Source organism: Symphodus melops (assembly GCF_947650265.1).
Source record: "Symphodus melops genome assembly, chromosome: 13".
NCBI classification, from domain to species: domain Eukaryota; kingdom Metazoa; phylum Chordata; class Actinopteri; order Labriformes; family Labridae; genus Symphodus; species Symphodus melops.
The window spans coordinates 9615521-9628987 of NC_136703.1; the positions used below are offsets into that span (position 1 = coordinate 9615521).

A 13467-nucleotide genomic window follows, 5' to 3' on the forward strand; every position below is an offset into this window, starting at 1 on the left:
TTTATTAACCCTTCAAGGAAAACCTTAGCATTTGAGTAAGTCTTGGTTATCTGAGCTAAATGTTGGGTTAAAAAAACAACGACAGAAATGATTGTTGTTCTAACTGTCAGTCCAGGACTATGGAGCCTAGGAATGATCTAACAGGGGTATTAGCCCATAGCTGTAAGCACATTGTGAAAAGCCTGTGATGGTAAAACTAAACAATATAGCAAACATTAGTTATTGACATTATTTTATTAATCAAAAATAAGAAGTATGTATATAGGAACATCTTAAGTCAAATGATTGTAGTTGACAAATTTGTCCCTCATCTATATTCTTGAGCCTTGACCTATTTATTTATTTATTTTATTTTATAAGTCATTTAGTCACCACACATTTTTGTTTTAAAAGAATTCTGTTTTTGCTTTTTATTTCATTTTTTTAACCTTTTGAAGTTTGTATATGTATGAGTGTATTCTTTAGCTCATGTTTTCATTTGTTTTCCTACGTTCAAAGTGGTTTGAATCATCACATTTACCCTGGTTTTCAATTGAAAGCTAGTTTTAATAGAGGAATATGTAACCCTGACACCTAAAATCACACAGATATCACATTGCATACCAAATTCAAAACATTGGCGAGAGCAGTCTACCCCCGCACCCCTCCTCCTGTACACACGGGTTGCCATGTCTGCTGAGCGGGCTGATTTTAAGCCAGCACTATCAGCCCTCATCAACTACAAGGAAGCAACTCGCAACGCGAGGATGCATCAGCTCCGTCAGCTTAAAGAAAGTTTACACGCTGGTCGTCACTGTTGGAGAATCTCTCAACAACCAGCAGGGGCCGAGGCTGAAGCAGAAAGGATGCAGCAGAATCAACAGTGGTCCCTCCTCCCTAAAAACAACGCATGTCCAGTGGCCGAGTGTCTCCACAACAGATCACAAGGTAATATTTCTCAATTCTAATGTATTATTTCCTTTTGTTGTTTAATTGTGTGCATTTATTTATCTGTCAGGTGTATTGTTGTTGCTGTTGACTTAAACAACTCTAAATATCATTTGTTGTCTTCCTTCAGGTCTTCATCCAAAGTGCTTCAACCAGTATGAAGTGAAGACAAAGAGAATTGCACTGAGATCATGACATGTCAAGGAAGCACATTTCATTCAGTTTCTCTATGTGCAACGGCTACTGGTCACAAATGCGTTTATCTGCACTAAGGTATTTATTTTTTGTGTATCATGCAACTTTTAATCGTGTTTTGTATCATTAGATTTTTACAACAACCTTCTGCTTCCTTTGTCAGAACTGGCTCCGCGTCACGATCTGTGAATCCATCATGTATCCATTGTAGCTCAGCAGAGTCTAATTGTGCAACAGTGACACAAGCTGCGGATCTATCATCACTCTCAGACTGAAGGTTCCTCATCACTGCAGCGTCAGGCTTTGTTCAAAAGGTAAACAATCTATCAGGAGAAAATGATGACAAACTTGAACAAACTAATTAGGAAATTAACTTTCTGACTGTTTTTTCTTCTATTTAAGGCTCTGCTCCTCGTCTTCACCTCTGTCAATACTGTGATGTTGTCCTTACACCAGACACTGACCAAAGAACTGCAAGCAACATTTCTACAGTCAACAGACAAGTTAAAAGGTCAAACATTTCAGAACTTTACACCTCCACTCATAAACTGACATTTTGATTTATTTATTTTTTCTTTAAATGAAAGATTGACAAATTACCATTTACAGAACACTGGTGTGAAGAAATGACTGCTTCTCTTGATAAGACAAACCAATTTGAACTTTTTTTTAGTATTGCTATTTTTTATTTTTTTTATTTTCATGCCTACTCTCCCTCTCATCATTCATCTGTTTTCTATTCAGAAGACTATTAACACAGATGAAGGGAATAACACGTTTGTTCATTTGCTAAATGCATCTGAAGTAAATGAAGTCTGTGGGTGGAGTCAGTAGAAGACTTCTTTGAGGCTTGTAAACACAATATTAAATCTGGGCCCCTCCTCTACCTTTAAGCTGAAAGAACAGACTGACCAGTGGGAATACTGTAGTACATTTAAAGAAAATGAAAACCGGATTTAGGGATGACAGTGCATAAATACAAATACTTAGCAGCACTAAAAATTGTATTATTTTGCAGTATGAATGTATGGCTTGTTTTAGGTAACTTATTTATCCCATCATTGTGGTGTGATGTACATTAAGAAAAAACAGGACTCTACCTTTAACCTGAAGGAACAGGCTGATTCAGGGTTTTTTTAATGTTTTTATTATTATTTAGTCTAGGGTTTCAGCTGGTTAGTGTAAAGGTTTTCCCATGTTTTTACTTAGCCTAACCTGATCCCTGTTAAACCGTGGTCTGATAAAGTCATATTTAAAACAACTTTTAATTTTAAAGACTGCATGTCTGCAACACATGGTTTAGTTCAATGAACTAAGTATTCCCTTGTTTCATTAAACACTGACCAACAAACAGTGCCTTAGTTTTATTTAGTGTTGTGTTTATGTTTTTACATCATTATTTTTTGTGAATCTTAGTGCTTATTTGATTTTTATTTGATTTCATTTATTTTATTGTCATGTCTCATCATTCATATGTTCTCAAATCAGAAGACTAATTGATATATTCTTCATCATTTTCTACATTTTTGTATTAATTTATATTTTTATTTATATTGTTCTTTTCATTTATTTGTTAATAATCATTCATTTAAGATTACATTGGACGTGAAATATTAATCTATACAATATCACATATCTGTATCGTTCTATTATTGCTGTATTTATACAACTTGTTTATGATTGCACCTCTTGCTAAATGCCAATATTGAGCTATCCTGTATCATGTCTTCCTATGTTTATTAGTTTTATTGTACTATGTTTTTAGATTACATTTCCATCACCTTTCTATATGAATATATTACAAATTATTTGGTTTTCATTCCCTCTTTTTTTCATTTTAGAAAAATGTTTTGTTTAGCTGTTTTACTTACAGAAAAGCTTTATTATTTTTGTTTTGTTTTTAATTTCAGAAAAGCATTATTGTTTGTTTGTTTTTCTTTTCTCTTGTTAAATGAAACAAAATGAAGTAATCTAGCAGTTTTCATTTCATATTGACCAAATACAGACCATTTTGTGGACACAGCAACATTATTACTTGTGTTATTATCGTATTACACTATTACAAATATTATACTGCTTCATATACATACTTCATCTTCTGCCGTTCTGCATGATACGCAAAAACTCCACTTTCTCTGGCAATTTTTACGTTTATACATGTTCAACACAAATAAATTACTTTGTCTTGTACCTAAATTTTTCCTGTGCGTATTCTACTTTTTCTTCAACATTCAGCAGTATTTTACTTCTCACTCTGTCTCTCTCACACACACATGCATGTAAGCACATCTTAACGTGGTGCTGTCCGTGGTGCTGCAAGTCGGTAAACTTTAAAGCACTTTTCAGCACCTGCCCTATGGTGAAGCAGGTCACTTGTTAGCTGAGTAAATGAAAGCATGGGTACTGAGCTTCAAAGCGGCAGGTAGTCCAAAAAACTATCCATCTGTTATGGATATGTTATATATCTGTCATGTTATATATCTGTTAAGATTCACCGATTCATTTGGAAACTGATCTCTCTTGACCAAGTTTTTACATCTCTGTGGTTCCCACATTTCTTGGATTCCAGACATAAAAATCAGCCACCAACTCTTCATTTAACCCCTTACAATTGGCACTCAATAGGGAGACATTTTCCACCTTTTTCTCACTGTCTTAGCTGCCAGCTGACTGCAGTTACTCTTGATTGCAGTTACACACAAACACCCACACTCCCACAAACGCAAACACATGCATTGAACTTTATACTGTAAATGCTTTGCTTTCTCATTTACTTCTTGATTCTTCTGCTTTATCTACATTTTCTGCTTCCACTTCTTTTACGACATGTTCTCCTTCTATCACTATTTCTTGTTCTCCTACAGATACTTTTACTTTCTTCTTTCTTGTTCTACTTTTACTACTGTTTTTTCTGCTATTTCCTCTTCTTCTACTGCTTGTTCTTCTGCTTTTACTTCTTTTTCTGCTTCCACTTATTCTTTTACTACATGTTCTTATTCTATCACTATTTCTTGTTCTTGTACAGACACTTTTGCTTTCTTATTTTACTTGTTCTACTTTTACTATTCCTACTTTTACTACATTTTCTTTTATCACTATTTCTTGTTCTTGTACAGATACTTTCACTTCCTTTTCTCCTTTTACTACTGTTTTTCTGCTATTTCCTCTTCTTCTACTGCTTGTTCTTCTGCTTTTACTTCTTTTTCTGCTTCCACTTCTTTTACTACATTTTCTTCTATCACTATTTCTTGTTCTTGTACAGATACTTTCACTTTCTTCTACTTCATTTTCTCCTTTTACTACTGTTTTTCTTCTTCCACTTTTCTTCTGCTATTTCCTCTTCTTCCACTTTTCTTCTGCTATTTCCTCTTCTTCCACTTTTCTTCTGCTATTTCCTCTTCTTCTACTTGTTCCACTTTTTCTTCATCTTCTGCTAATTTTCCTCTTTTTCTGCTGATTTTTCTTCATTCAGCAGTGTTTCCGCAACATTTCAGCAGGAAGCATTCACACGCATTTTCCGCAGGGAAATGCAAATTTTCTAGTTATTAGTGTGAATGCTCAAGCATTCACACTATTGTTATCCAAATCTTTATTATTATTATTATTCTACTTCCGTACGTTTTTTGCTTCGCTTCTACTCTTCAACCGTTTGTGCTACTTTCACCGTTCAACTTTCATACTGTTCTGCTTGTTCTGGACAGGTGTGCTATATCTTTTCACGTTTTTACTACTTTTACTTTTTAAGTTATTTCACTTTTTCCACAAATTTTCACAATTTTTTTCCCCATTGAAATGAATGGGATTTTTTTCCACTGTTTCACCTTCTTCTCAGCCTTATAACTTTTGCTGTGTTCCACGTAGAGACTTAATTTTTACGTTAAAACGTTCACACGTTTTTCCACTACTTTTACTACATTTACATTGTTTTGCTATCTTTTATACTTTTTAAACTATACCTCCAACTGTTTTGTGATGTTTTTTGCTGTCTTCCCCGTTTTTGAATGGGTGTCTATGTGGTGGAATGTTCAGAGCTAGAGTGCGTGACATCATCGTTAGAGTGTGGCAGAGTTGGGAGATGGGTTCAAAATCTCCCGAACAAATTGCTCTAGCGACCACAATTTTCACACCACATGACTAAATTTACCCTCAAAACGTAGGAAAACTTGTCCTCTCGCTCACATTAGGATTTCAGGACAAACGGAGCAACGGTTTGGACACTGTGAGCTTCAAAGCGGCAGGTGGTCCAAAAAACTCTCCATCTGCGATAATGTTAAGATTCTCCGATTCATTTGGAAACAGATCTCTCTTGACCAAGTTTTTACATCGCTGTGGTTCCCACATTTCTTGGATCCCAGACATAAAAATTACATCAACGCGTTCAGCTACCTCTCCTCTTGCTCATAAAATCATCATTCAGCCACCAACTCTTCATTTTACCCCTGAAAGTCTGCACTGAATAGGGAGATGTTTTCCCCGTTTTCTCAGTCTAAGCTGCCAGCTGAGTGCTGTTACTCTTGGTTGCAGTTACACACAAACACCCACACCCCCACACACGCACACACATGCATTGAACTTCATACTGTAAATGGTCTACTTTTGCTTCAACTTCCTGTTCTTCTGCTTTTACTTCTTTTTCTGCGTACATGTCTTCTTTTACTACATTTTCTTATTCTATCACTATTTCTTGTTCTCCTACAGATACTTTTACTTCTTCTGCGTCTTGTTTTAGTTTTGCTACAGTCTTTTTCTGCTATTTCCTCTTCTTCTGCTTCTTGTATTTCTGCTTTTACTTCATCTTTTTCCATTACTATTTCTTCTGCAGATACTTTTACTTCTTTTGCTTCTTGTTTTAGTTTTGCTACTGTCGTTTTCTGCTATTTCCTCTTCTTCTGCTTCTTGTATTTCTGCTTTTACTACATCTTCTTCTATTACTATTTCTTGTTCTTCTGCAGATACTTTTACTTCTTCTGCTTCTTGTTCTAGTTTTGCTAATGTCTTTTTCTGCTATTTCCTCTTCTACTGGTTTTTGTATTTCTGCTTTTACTTCATCTTCTTCTTCCATTACTATTTCCTGTTCTTCTGCAGATACTTTTACGTCTTCTGCTTCTTGTTTTAGTTTTGCTACTGTCTTTTTCTGCTTTTTCTTCCTCTTCTGCTTCTTGTATTTCTGCTTTTTCTACATCTTCTATTACTATTTCTTGTTCTTCTGAAGATACTTTTACTTCTTCTGCTTCTTGTTGTACTTTTACTAATGTTTGTCTTCTTCTACTTTTCTTCTGCTATTTCCTCTTCTTCCACTTTTTCTTCATCTTCTGCTAGTTCTTCTTCATTCAGCAGTGTTTCTGCAACATTTCAGCAGGAAGCATTCACACGCATTTTCCGCAGGGAAATGCAAATTTTCTAGTTATTATTATTCTACTTCCGTGCGTTTTTTACTTCGCTTCTACTCTTCAACCGTTTGTGCTACTTTCACCGTTCAACTTTCATACTGTTCTGCTTCTTCTGGACAGGTGTGCTATATCTTTTCACGTTTTTACTACTTTTACTTTTTAAGTTATTTCACTTTTTCCACAAATTTTCACAATTTTTTTCCCCATTGAAATGAATGGGATTTTTTTCCACTGTTCCACCTTTTTCTCAGCCTTATAACTTTTGCTGTGTTCCACGTAGAGACTTCATTTTTACTTTAAAACGTTCACACGTTCTTCTGCTGCTTTTGCTACATTTACATTGTTTTGCTATCTTTTATACTTTTTAAACTATACCTCCAACTGTTTTGTGATGTTTTTTGCTGTCTTCCCCGTTTTTGAATGGGTGTCTATGTGGTGGAATGTTCAGAGCTAGAGTGCGTGACATCATCGCGAGAGTGCGGCAGAGTTGTGAGATTATTTCAAAATCTCCCGAACAAATTGCTCTAGCGACCACAATTTTCACACCACATGAATAAATGTACCCTCAAAACGTAGGAAAACTTGTCCTCTCGCTCACATTAGGATTTCAGGAGAAACGGAGCTACGGTTTGGACACTGTGACCTTCAAAGCGGCAGGTGGTCCAAAAAACTCTCCATCTGCGATAATGTTAAGATTCATCGATTCATCTGGAAACTGATCTCTCTTGACAAAGTTTTTACATCGCTGTGGTTCCCACATTTCTTGGATCCCAGACATAAAAATTACATCAACGCGTTCAGCTAACTCTCCTCTTGCTCATAAAATCATCATTAAGCCACCAACTCTTCATTTAACCCCTTAAAATTGGCAATCAATGGGGAGACATTTTCCCCTTTTGCTCACTGTCTTAGCTGCCAGCTGACTGCAGTTACTCTTGATTGTAGTTACACACACAAACACCCACACCCCCACACCCCCACACACATGCATTGAACTTCATACTGGAAATGGTCTACTTTTGCTTCAACTTCCTGTTCCTCTGCTTTTACTTCTTTTTCTGCTTCCGCTTCTTCTTTTACTACATTTTCTTATTCTATCACTATTTCTTGTTCTTGTACAGATACTTTCAATTTCTTCTACTTCCTTTTACTACTGTTTTTCTTCTTCCACTTTTCTTCTGCTATTTCCTCTTCTTCTACCTCTTGTTCTTCTGCTTTTACTTCTTTTTCTGCTTCCACTTCTTTTACTACATTTTCTTCTATCACTATTTCTTGTTCTTGTACAGATACTTTCACTTTCTTCTACTTCCTTTTCTCCTTTTACTACGGTTTTTGTTCTTCCACTTTTCTTCTGCTATTTCCTCTTCTTCCACTTTTCTTCTGCTATTTCCTCTTCTTCCACTTTTCTTCTGCTATTTCCTCTTCTTCCACTTTTCTTCTGCTATTTCCTCTTCTTCTACTTCTTCCACTTTATCTTCATCTTCTGCTAATTCTCCTCTACTTCTGCTTATTCTTCTTCATTCAGCCGTGTTTCTGCAACATTTCAGCAGGAAGCATTCACACGCATTTTCCGCAGGGAAATGCAAATTTTCTAGTTATTAGTGTGAATGCTTGAAAGCATTCACACTATTGTTATCCAAATCTTTATTATTATTATTATTATTATTATTATTCTACTTCCGTACGTTTTTCACTGCTCTTCTACTCTTCAACCGTTTGTGCTACATTCACCGTTCAACTATCATACTGTTCTGCTTCTTCTGGACATGTGTGCTATATCTTTTCACGTTTTTACTACTTTTACTTTTTAAGTTATTTCACTTTTTCCACAAATTTTCAAAAAAAATTTCCCCATTGAAATGAATGGGATTTTTTTCCACTGTTTCACCTTCTTCTCAGCCTTATAACTTTTGCTGTGTTCCACGTAGAGACTTCATTTTTACGTTAAAACGTTCACACGTTCTTCTGCAGCTTTTGCTACATTTACATTGTTTTGCTATCTTTTATACTTTTTAAACTATACCTCCAACTGTTTTGTGATGTTTTTTGCTGTCTTCCCTGTTTTTGAATGGGTGTCTATGTGGTGGAATGTTCAGAGCTAGAGTGGGTGACATCATCGTTAGAGTGTGGCAGAGTTGGGAGATGGGTTCAAAATCTCCCGAACAAATTGCTCTAGCGACCACAATTTTCACACCACATGACTAAATTTACCCTCAAAACGTAGGAAAACTTGTCCTCTCGCTCACATTAGCATTTCAGGACAAACGGAGCAACGGTTTGGACACTGTGAGCTTCAAAGCGGCAGGTGGTCCAAAAAACTCTCCATCTGCGATAATGTTAAGATTCTCCGATTCATTTGGAAACAGATCTCTCTTGATCAAGTTTTTACATCGCTGTGGTTCCCACATTTCTTGGATCCCAGACATAAAAATTACATCAACGCGTTCAGCTACCTCTCCTCTTGCTCATAAAATCATCATTCAGCCACCAACTCTTCATTTTACCCCTGAAAGTCTGCACTGAATAGGGAGATGTTTTCCCCGTTTTCTCAGTCTAAGCTGCCAGCTGAGTGCTGTTACTCTTGGTTGCAGTTACACACAAACACCCACACCCCCACACACGCACACACATGCATTGAACTTCATACTGTAAATGGTCTACTTTTGCTTCAACTTCCTGTTCTTCTGCTTTTACTTCTTTTTCTACGTACATGTCTTCTTTTACTACATTTTCTTATTCTATTACTATTTCTTGTCCTTCTACAGATACTTTTACTACTTGTTCTAATTGTACTACTGTTTTTATGCTATTTCCTCTTCTTCTACTTCTGCTTTTACTTCTTTTTCTGCTTCCACTTCTTTTACTACATTTTCTTCTATCACTATTTCTTGTTCTTGTACAGATACTTTCAATTTCTTCTACTTCCTTTTACTACTGTTTTTCTTCTTCCACTTTTCTTCTGCTATTTCCTCTTCTTCTACCTCTTGTTCTTCTGCTTTTACTTCTTTTTCTGCTTCCACTTCTTTTACTACATTTTCTTCTATCACTATTTCTTGTTCTTGTACAGATACTTTCACTTTCTTCTACTTCCTTTTCTCCTTTTACTACTGTTTTTCTTCTTCCACTTTTCTTCTGCTATTTCCTCTTCTTCCACTTTTCTTCTGCTATTTCCTCTTCTTCCACTTTTCTTCTGCTATTTCCTCTTCTTCTACTTGTTCCACTTTTTCTTCATCTTCTGCTAATTTTCCTCTTTTTCTGCTGATTTTTCTTCATTCAGCAGTGTTTCCGCAACATTTCAGCAGGAAGCATTCACACGCATTTTCCGCAGGGAAATGCAAATTTTCTAGTTATTATTATTCTACTTCCGTGCGTTTTTTACTTCGCTTCTACTCTTCAACCGTTTGTGCTACTTTCACCGTTCAACTTTCATACTGTTCTGCTTCTTCTGGACAGGTGTGCTATATCTTTTCACGTTTTTACTACTTTTACTTTTTAAGTTATTTCACTTTTTCCACAAATTTTTACAATTTTTTTCCCCATTGAAATGAATGGGATTTTTTTCCACTGTTCCACCTTTTTCTCAGCCTTATAACTTTTGCTGTGTTCCACGTAGAGACTTCATTTTTACTTTAAAACGTTCACACGTTCTTCTGCTGCTTTTGCTACATTTACATTGTTTTGCTATCTTTTATACTTTTTAAACTATACCTCCAACTGTTTTGTGATGTTTTTTGCTGTCTTCCCCGTTTTTGAATGGGTGTCTATGTGGTGGAATGTTCAGAGCTAGAGTGCGGCAGAGTTGTGAGATTATTTCAAAATCTCCCGAACAAATTGCTCTAGCGACCACAATTTTCACACCACATGACTAAATTTATCCTCAAAACGTAGGAAAACTTGTCCTCTCGCTCACATTAAGATTTCAGGACAAACGGAGCTACGGTTTGGACACTGTGAGCTTCAAAGCGGCAGGTGGTCCAAAAAACTCTCCATCTGCGATAATGTTAAAAGAAACGAAAAATGTCAGATGAAAGAAAAATTGACTACGTTTTTACATCGCTGTAGTTCCAACATTTCTTGGATCCCAGACATACAAATTACATCAACGCGTTCAGCTAACTCTCCTCTTGCTCATAAAATCATCATTCAGCCACCAACTCTTAATTTAACCCCTTAAAATGAGCACTGAATAGGGAGATGTTCCCCCATTTTCCTAGTCGAAGCTGCCAGCTGAATGCAGTTGCTCTTGATTGCACTTACACACACAAACACCCTCCCCTCCACACACGCACACACATGCATTGAACTTTATACTGTAAATGCTTTATTTCATGTTTGGCGGCTGTGGCTCAGTTGGTAGAGTCGTCGCCCTTCAATCAGAAGGTTGAGGGATCGATCCCCAGCTCCTGCGAGCAGCATGTCCGATGTGTCCTGTTCTTGTACAGATACTTTCACTTCCTTTTCTCCTTTTACTACTGTTTTTCTGCTATTTCCTCTTCTTCTACTGCTTGTTCTTCTGCTTTTACTTCTTTTTCTGCTTCCACTTCTTTTACTACATGTTCTTATTCTATCACTATTTCTTGTTCTTGTACAGACACTTTTGCTTTCTTATTTTACTTGTTCTACTTTTACTATTCCTACTTTTACTACATTTTCTTTTATCACTATTTCTTGTTCTTGTACAGATACTTTCACTTCCTTTTCTCCTTTTACTACTGTTTTTCTGCTATTTCCTCTTCTTCTACTGCTTGTTCTTCTGCTTTTACTTCGTTTTCTGCTTCCACTTCTTTTACTACATTTTCTTCTATCACTATTTCTTGTTCTTGTACAGATACTTTCACTTTCTTCTACTTCATTTTCTCCTTTTACTACTGTTTTTCTTCTTCCACTTTTCTTCTGCTATTTCCTCTTCTTCCACTTTTCTTCTGCTATTTCCTCTTCTTCCACTTTTCTTCTGCTATTTCCTCTTCTTCTACTTGTTCCACTTTTTCTTCATCTTCTGCTAATTTTCCTCTTTTTCTGCTGATTTTTCTTCATTCAGCAGTGTTTCCGCAACATTTCAGCAGGAAGCATTCACACGCATTTTCCGCAGGGAAATGCAAATTTTCTAGTTATTAGTGTGAATGCTCAAGCATTCACACTATTGTTATCCAAATCTTTATTATTATTATTCCACTTCCGTACGTTTTTTGCTTCGCTTCTACTCTTCAACCGTTTGTGCTACTTACACCGTTCAACTTTTATACTGTTCTGCTTCTTCTGGACAGGTGTGCTATATCTTTTCACGTTTTTACTACTTTTACTTTTTAAGTTATTTCACTTTTTCCACAAATTTTCAAAAAAAATTTCCCCATTGAAATGAATGGGATTTTTTTCCACTGTTTCACCTTCTTCTCAGCCTTATAACTTTTGCTGTGTTCCACGTAGAGGCTTCATTTTTACTTTAAAACGTTCACACGTTTCTCCACTACTTTTACTACATTTACATTGTTTTGCTATCTTTTATACTTTTTAAACTATACTTCCAACTGTTTTGTGATGTTTTTTGCTGTCTTCCCCGTTTTTGAATGGGTGTCTATGTGGTGGAATGTTCAGAGCTAGAGTGCGTGACGTCATCGTTAGAGTGCGGCAGAGTTGTGAGATTATTTCAAAATCTCCCGAACAAATTGCTCTAGCGACCACAATTTTCACACCACATGACTAAATTTACCCTCAAAACGTAGGAAAACTTGTCCTCTCGCTCACATTAAGATTTCAGGACAAACGGAGCTACGGTTTGGACACAGTGAGCTTCAAAGCGGCAGGTGGTCCAAAAAACTCTCCATCTGCGATAATGTTAAGATTCACCGATTCATTTGGAAACTGATCTCTCTTGACAAAGTTTTTACATCGCTGTAGTTCCGACATTTCTTGGATCCCAGACATAAAAATTACATCAACGCGTTCAGCTAACTCTCCTCTTGCTCATAAAATCATCATTAAGCCACCAACTCTTCATTTAACCCCTTAAAATTGGCAATCAATGGGGAGACATTTTCCCCTTTTGCTCACTGTCTTAGCTGCCAGCTGACTGCAGTTACTCTTGATTGTAGTTACACACACAAACACCCACACCCCCACACCCCCACACACATGCATTGAACTTCATACTGGAAATGGTCTACTTTTGCTTCAACTTCCTGTTCCTCTGCTTTTACTTCTTTTTCTGCTTCCGCTTCTTCTTTTACTACATTTTCTTATTCTATCACTATTTCTTGTTCTTGTACAGATACTTTCAATTTCTTCTACTTCCTTTTACTACTGTTTTTCTTCTTCCACTTTTCTTCTGCTATTTCCTCTTCTTCTACCTCTTGTTCTTCTGCTTTTACTTCTTTTTCTGCTTCCACTTCTTTTACTACATTTTCTTCTATCACTATTTCTTGTTCTTGTACAGATACTTTCACTTTCTTCTACTTCCTTTTCTCCTTTTACTACGGTTTTTGTTCTTCCACTTTTCTTCTGCTATTTCCTCTTCTTCCACTTTTCTTCTGCTATTTCCTCTTCTTCCACTTTTCTTCTGCTATTTCCTCTTCTTCCACTTTTCTTCTGCTATTTCCTCTTCTTCTACTTCTTCCACTTTATCTTCATCTTCTGCTAATTCTCCTCTACTTCTGCTTATTCTTCTTCATTCAGCCGTGTTTCTGCAACATTTCAGCAGGAAGCATTCACACGCATTTTCCGCAGGGAAATGCAAATTTTCTAGTTATTAGTGTGAATGCTTGAAAGCATTCACACTATTGTTATCCAAATCTTTATTAGTGTGAATGCTCAAGCATTCACACTATTGTTATCCAAATCTTTATTATTATTATTATTCTACTTCCGTACGTTTTTTGCTTCGCTTCTACTCTTCAACCGTTTGTGCTACTTTCACCGTTCAACTTTCATACTGTTCTGCTTGTTCTGGACAGGTGTGCTA

The 13467-nt window shown here is 36.3% G+C and overlaps 1 long non-coding RNA gene across 1 annotated transcript; it reads right to left on the reverse strand.

The window, feature by feature from the left end:
* Positions 1-1825: 1825 nt before the first annotated feature.
* On the reverse strand, positions 1826-2530 carry LOC306833499. The gene is made up of 2 exons (XR_013780368.1): positions 2047-2530; positions 1826-2000 (listed from the first exon to the last, which is right to left on the reverse strand). It is a non-coding gene; the product is annotated as an uncharacterized lncRNA (long non-coding RNA).
* Between the last annotated feature and the right edge of the window lie 10937 nt (positions 2531-13467).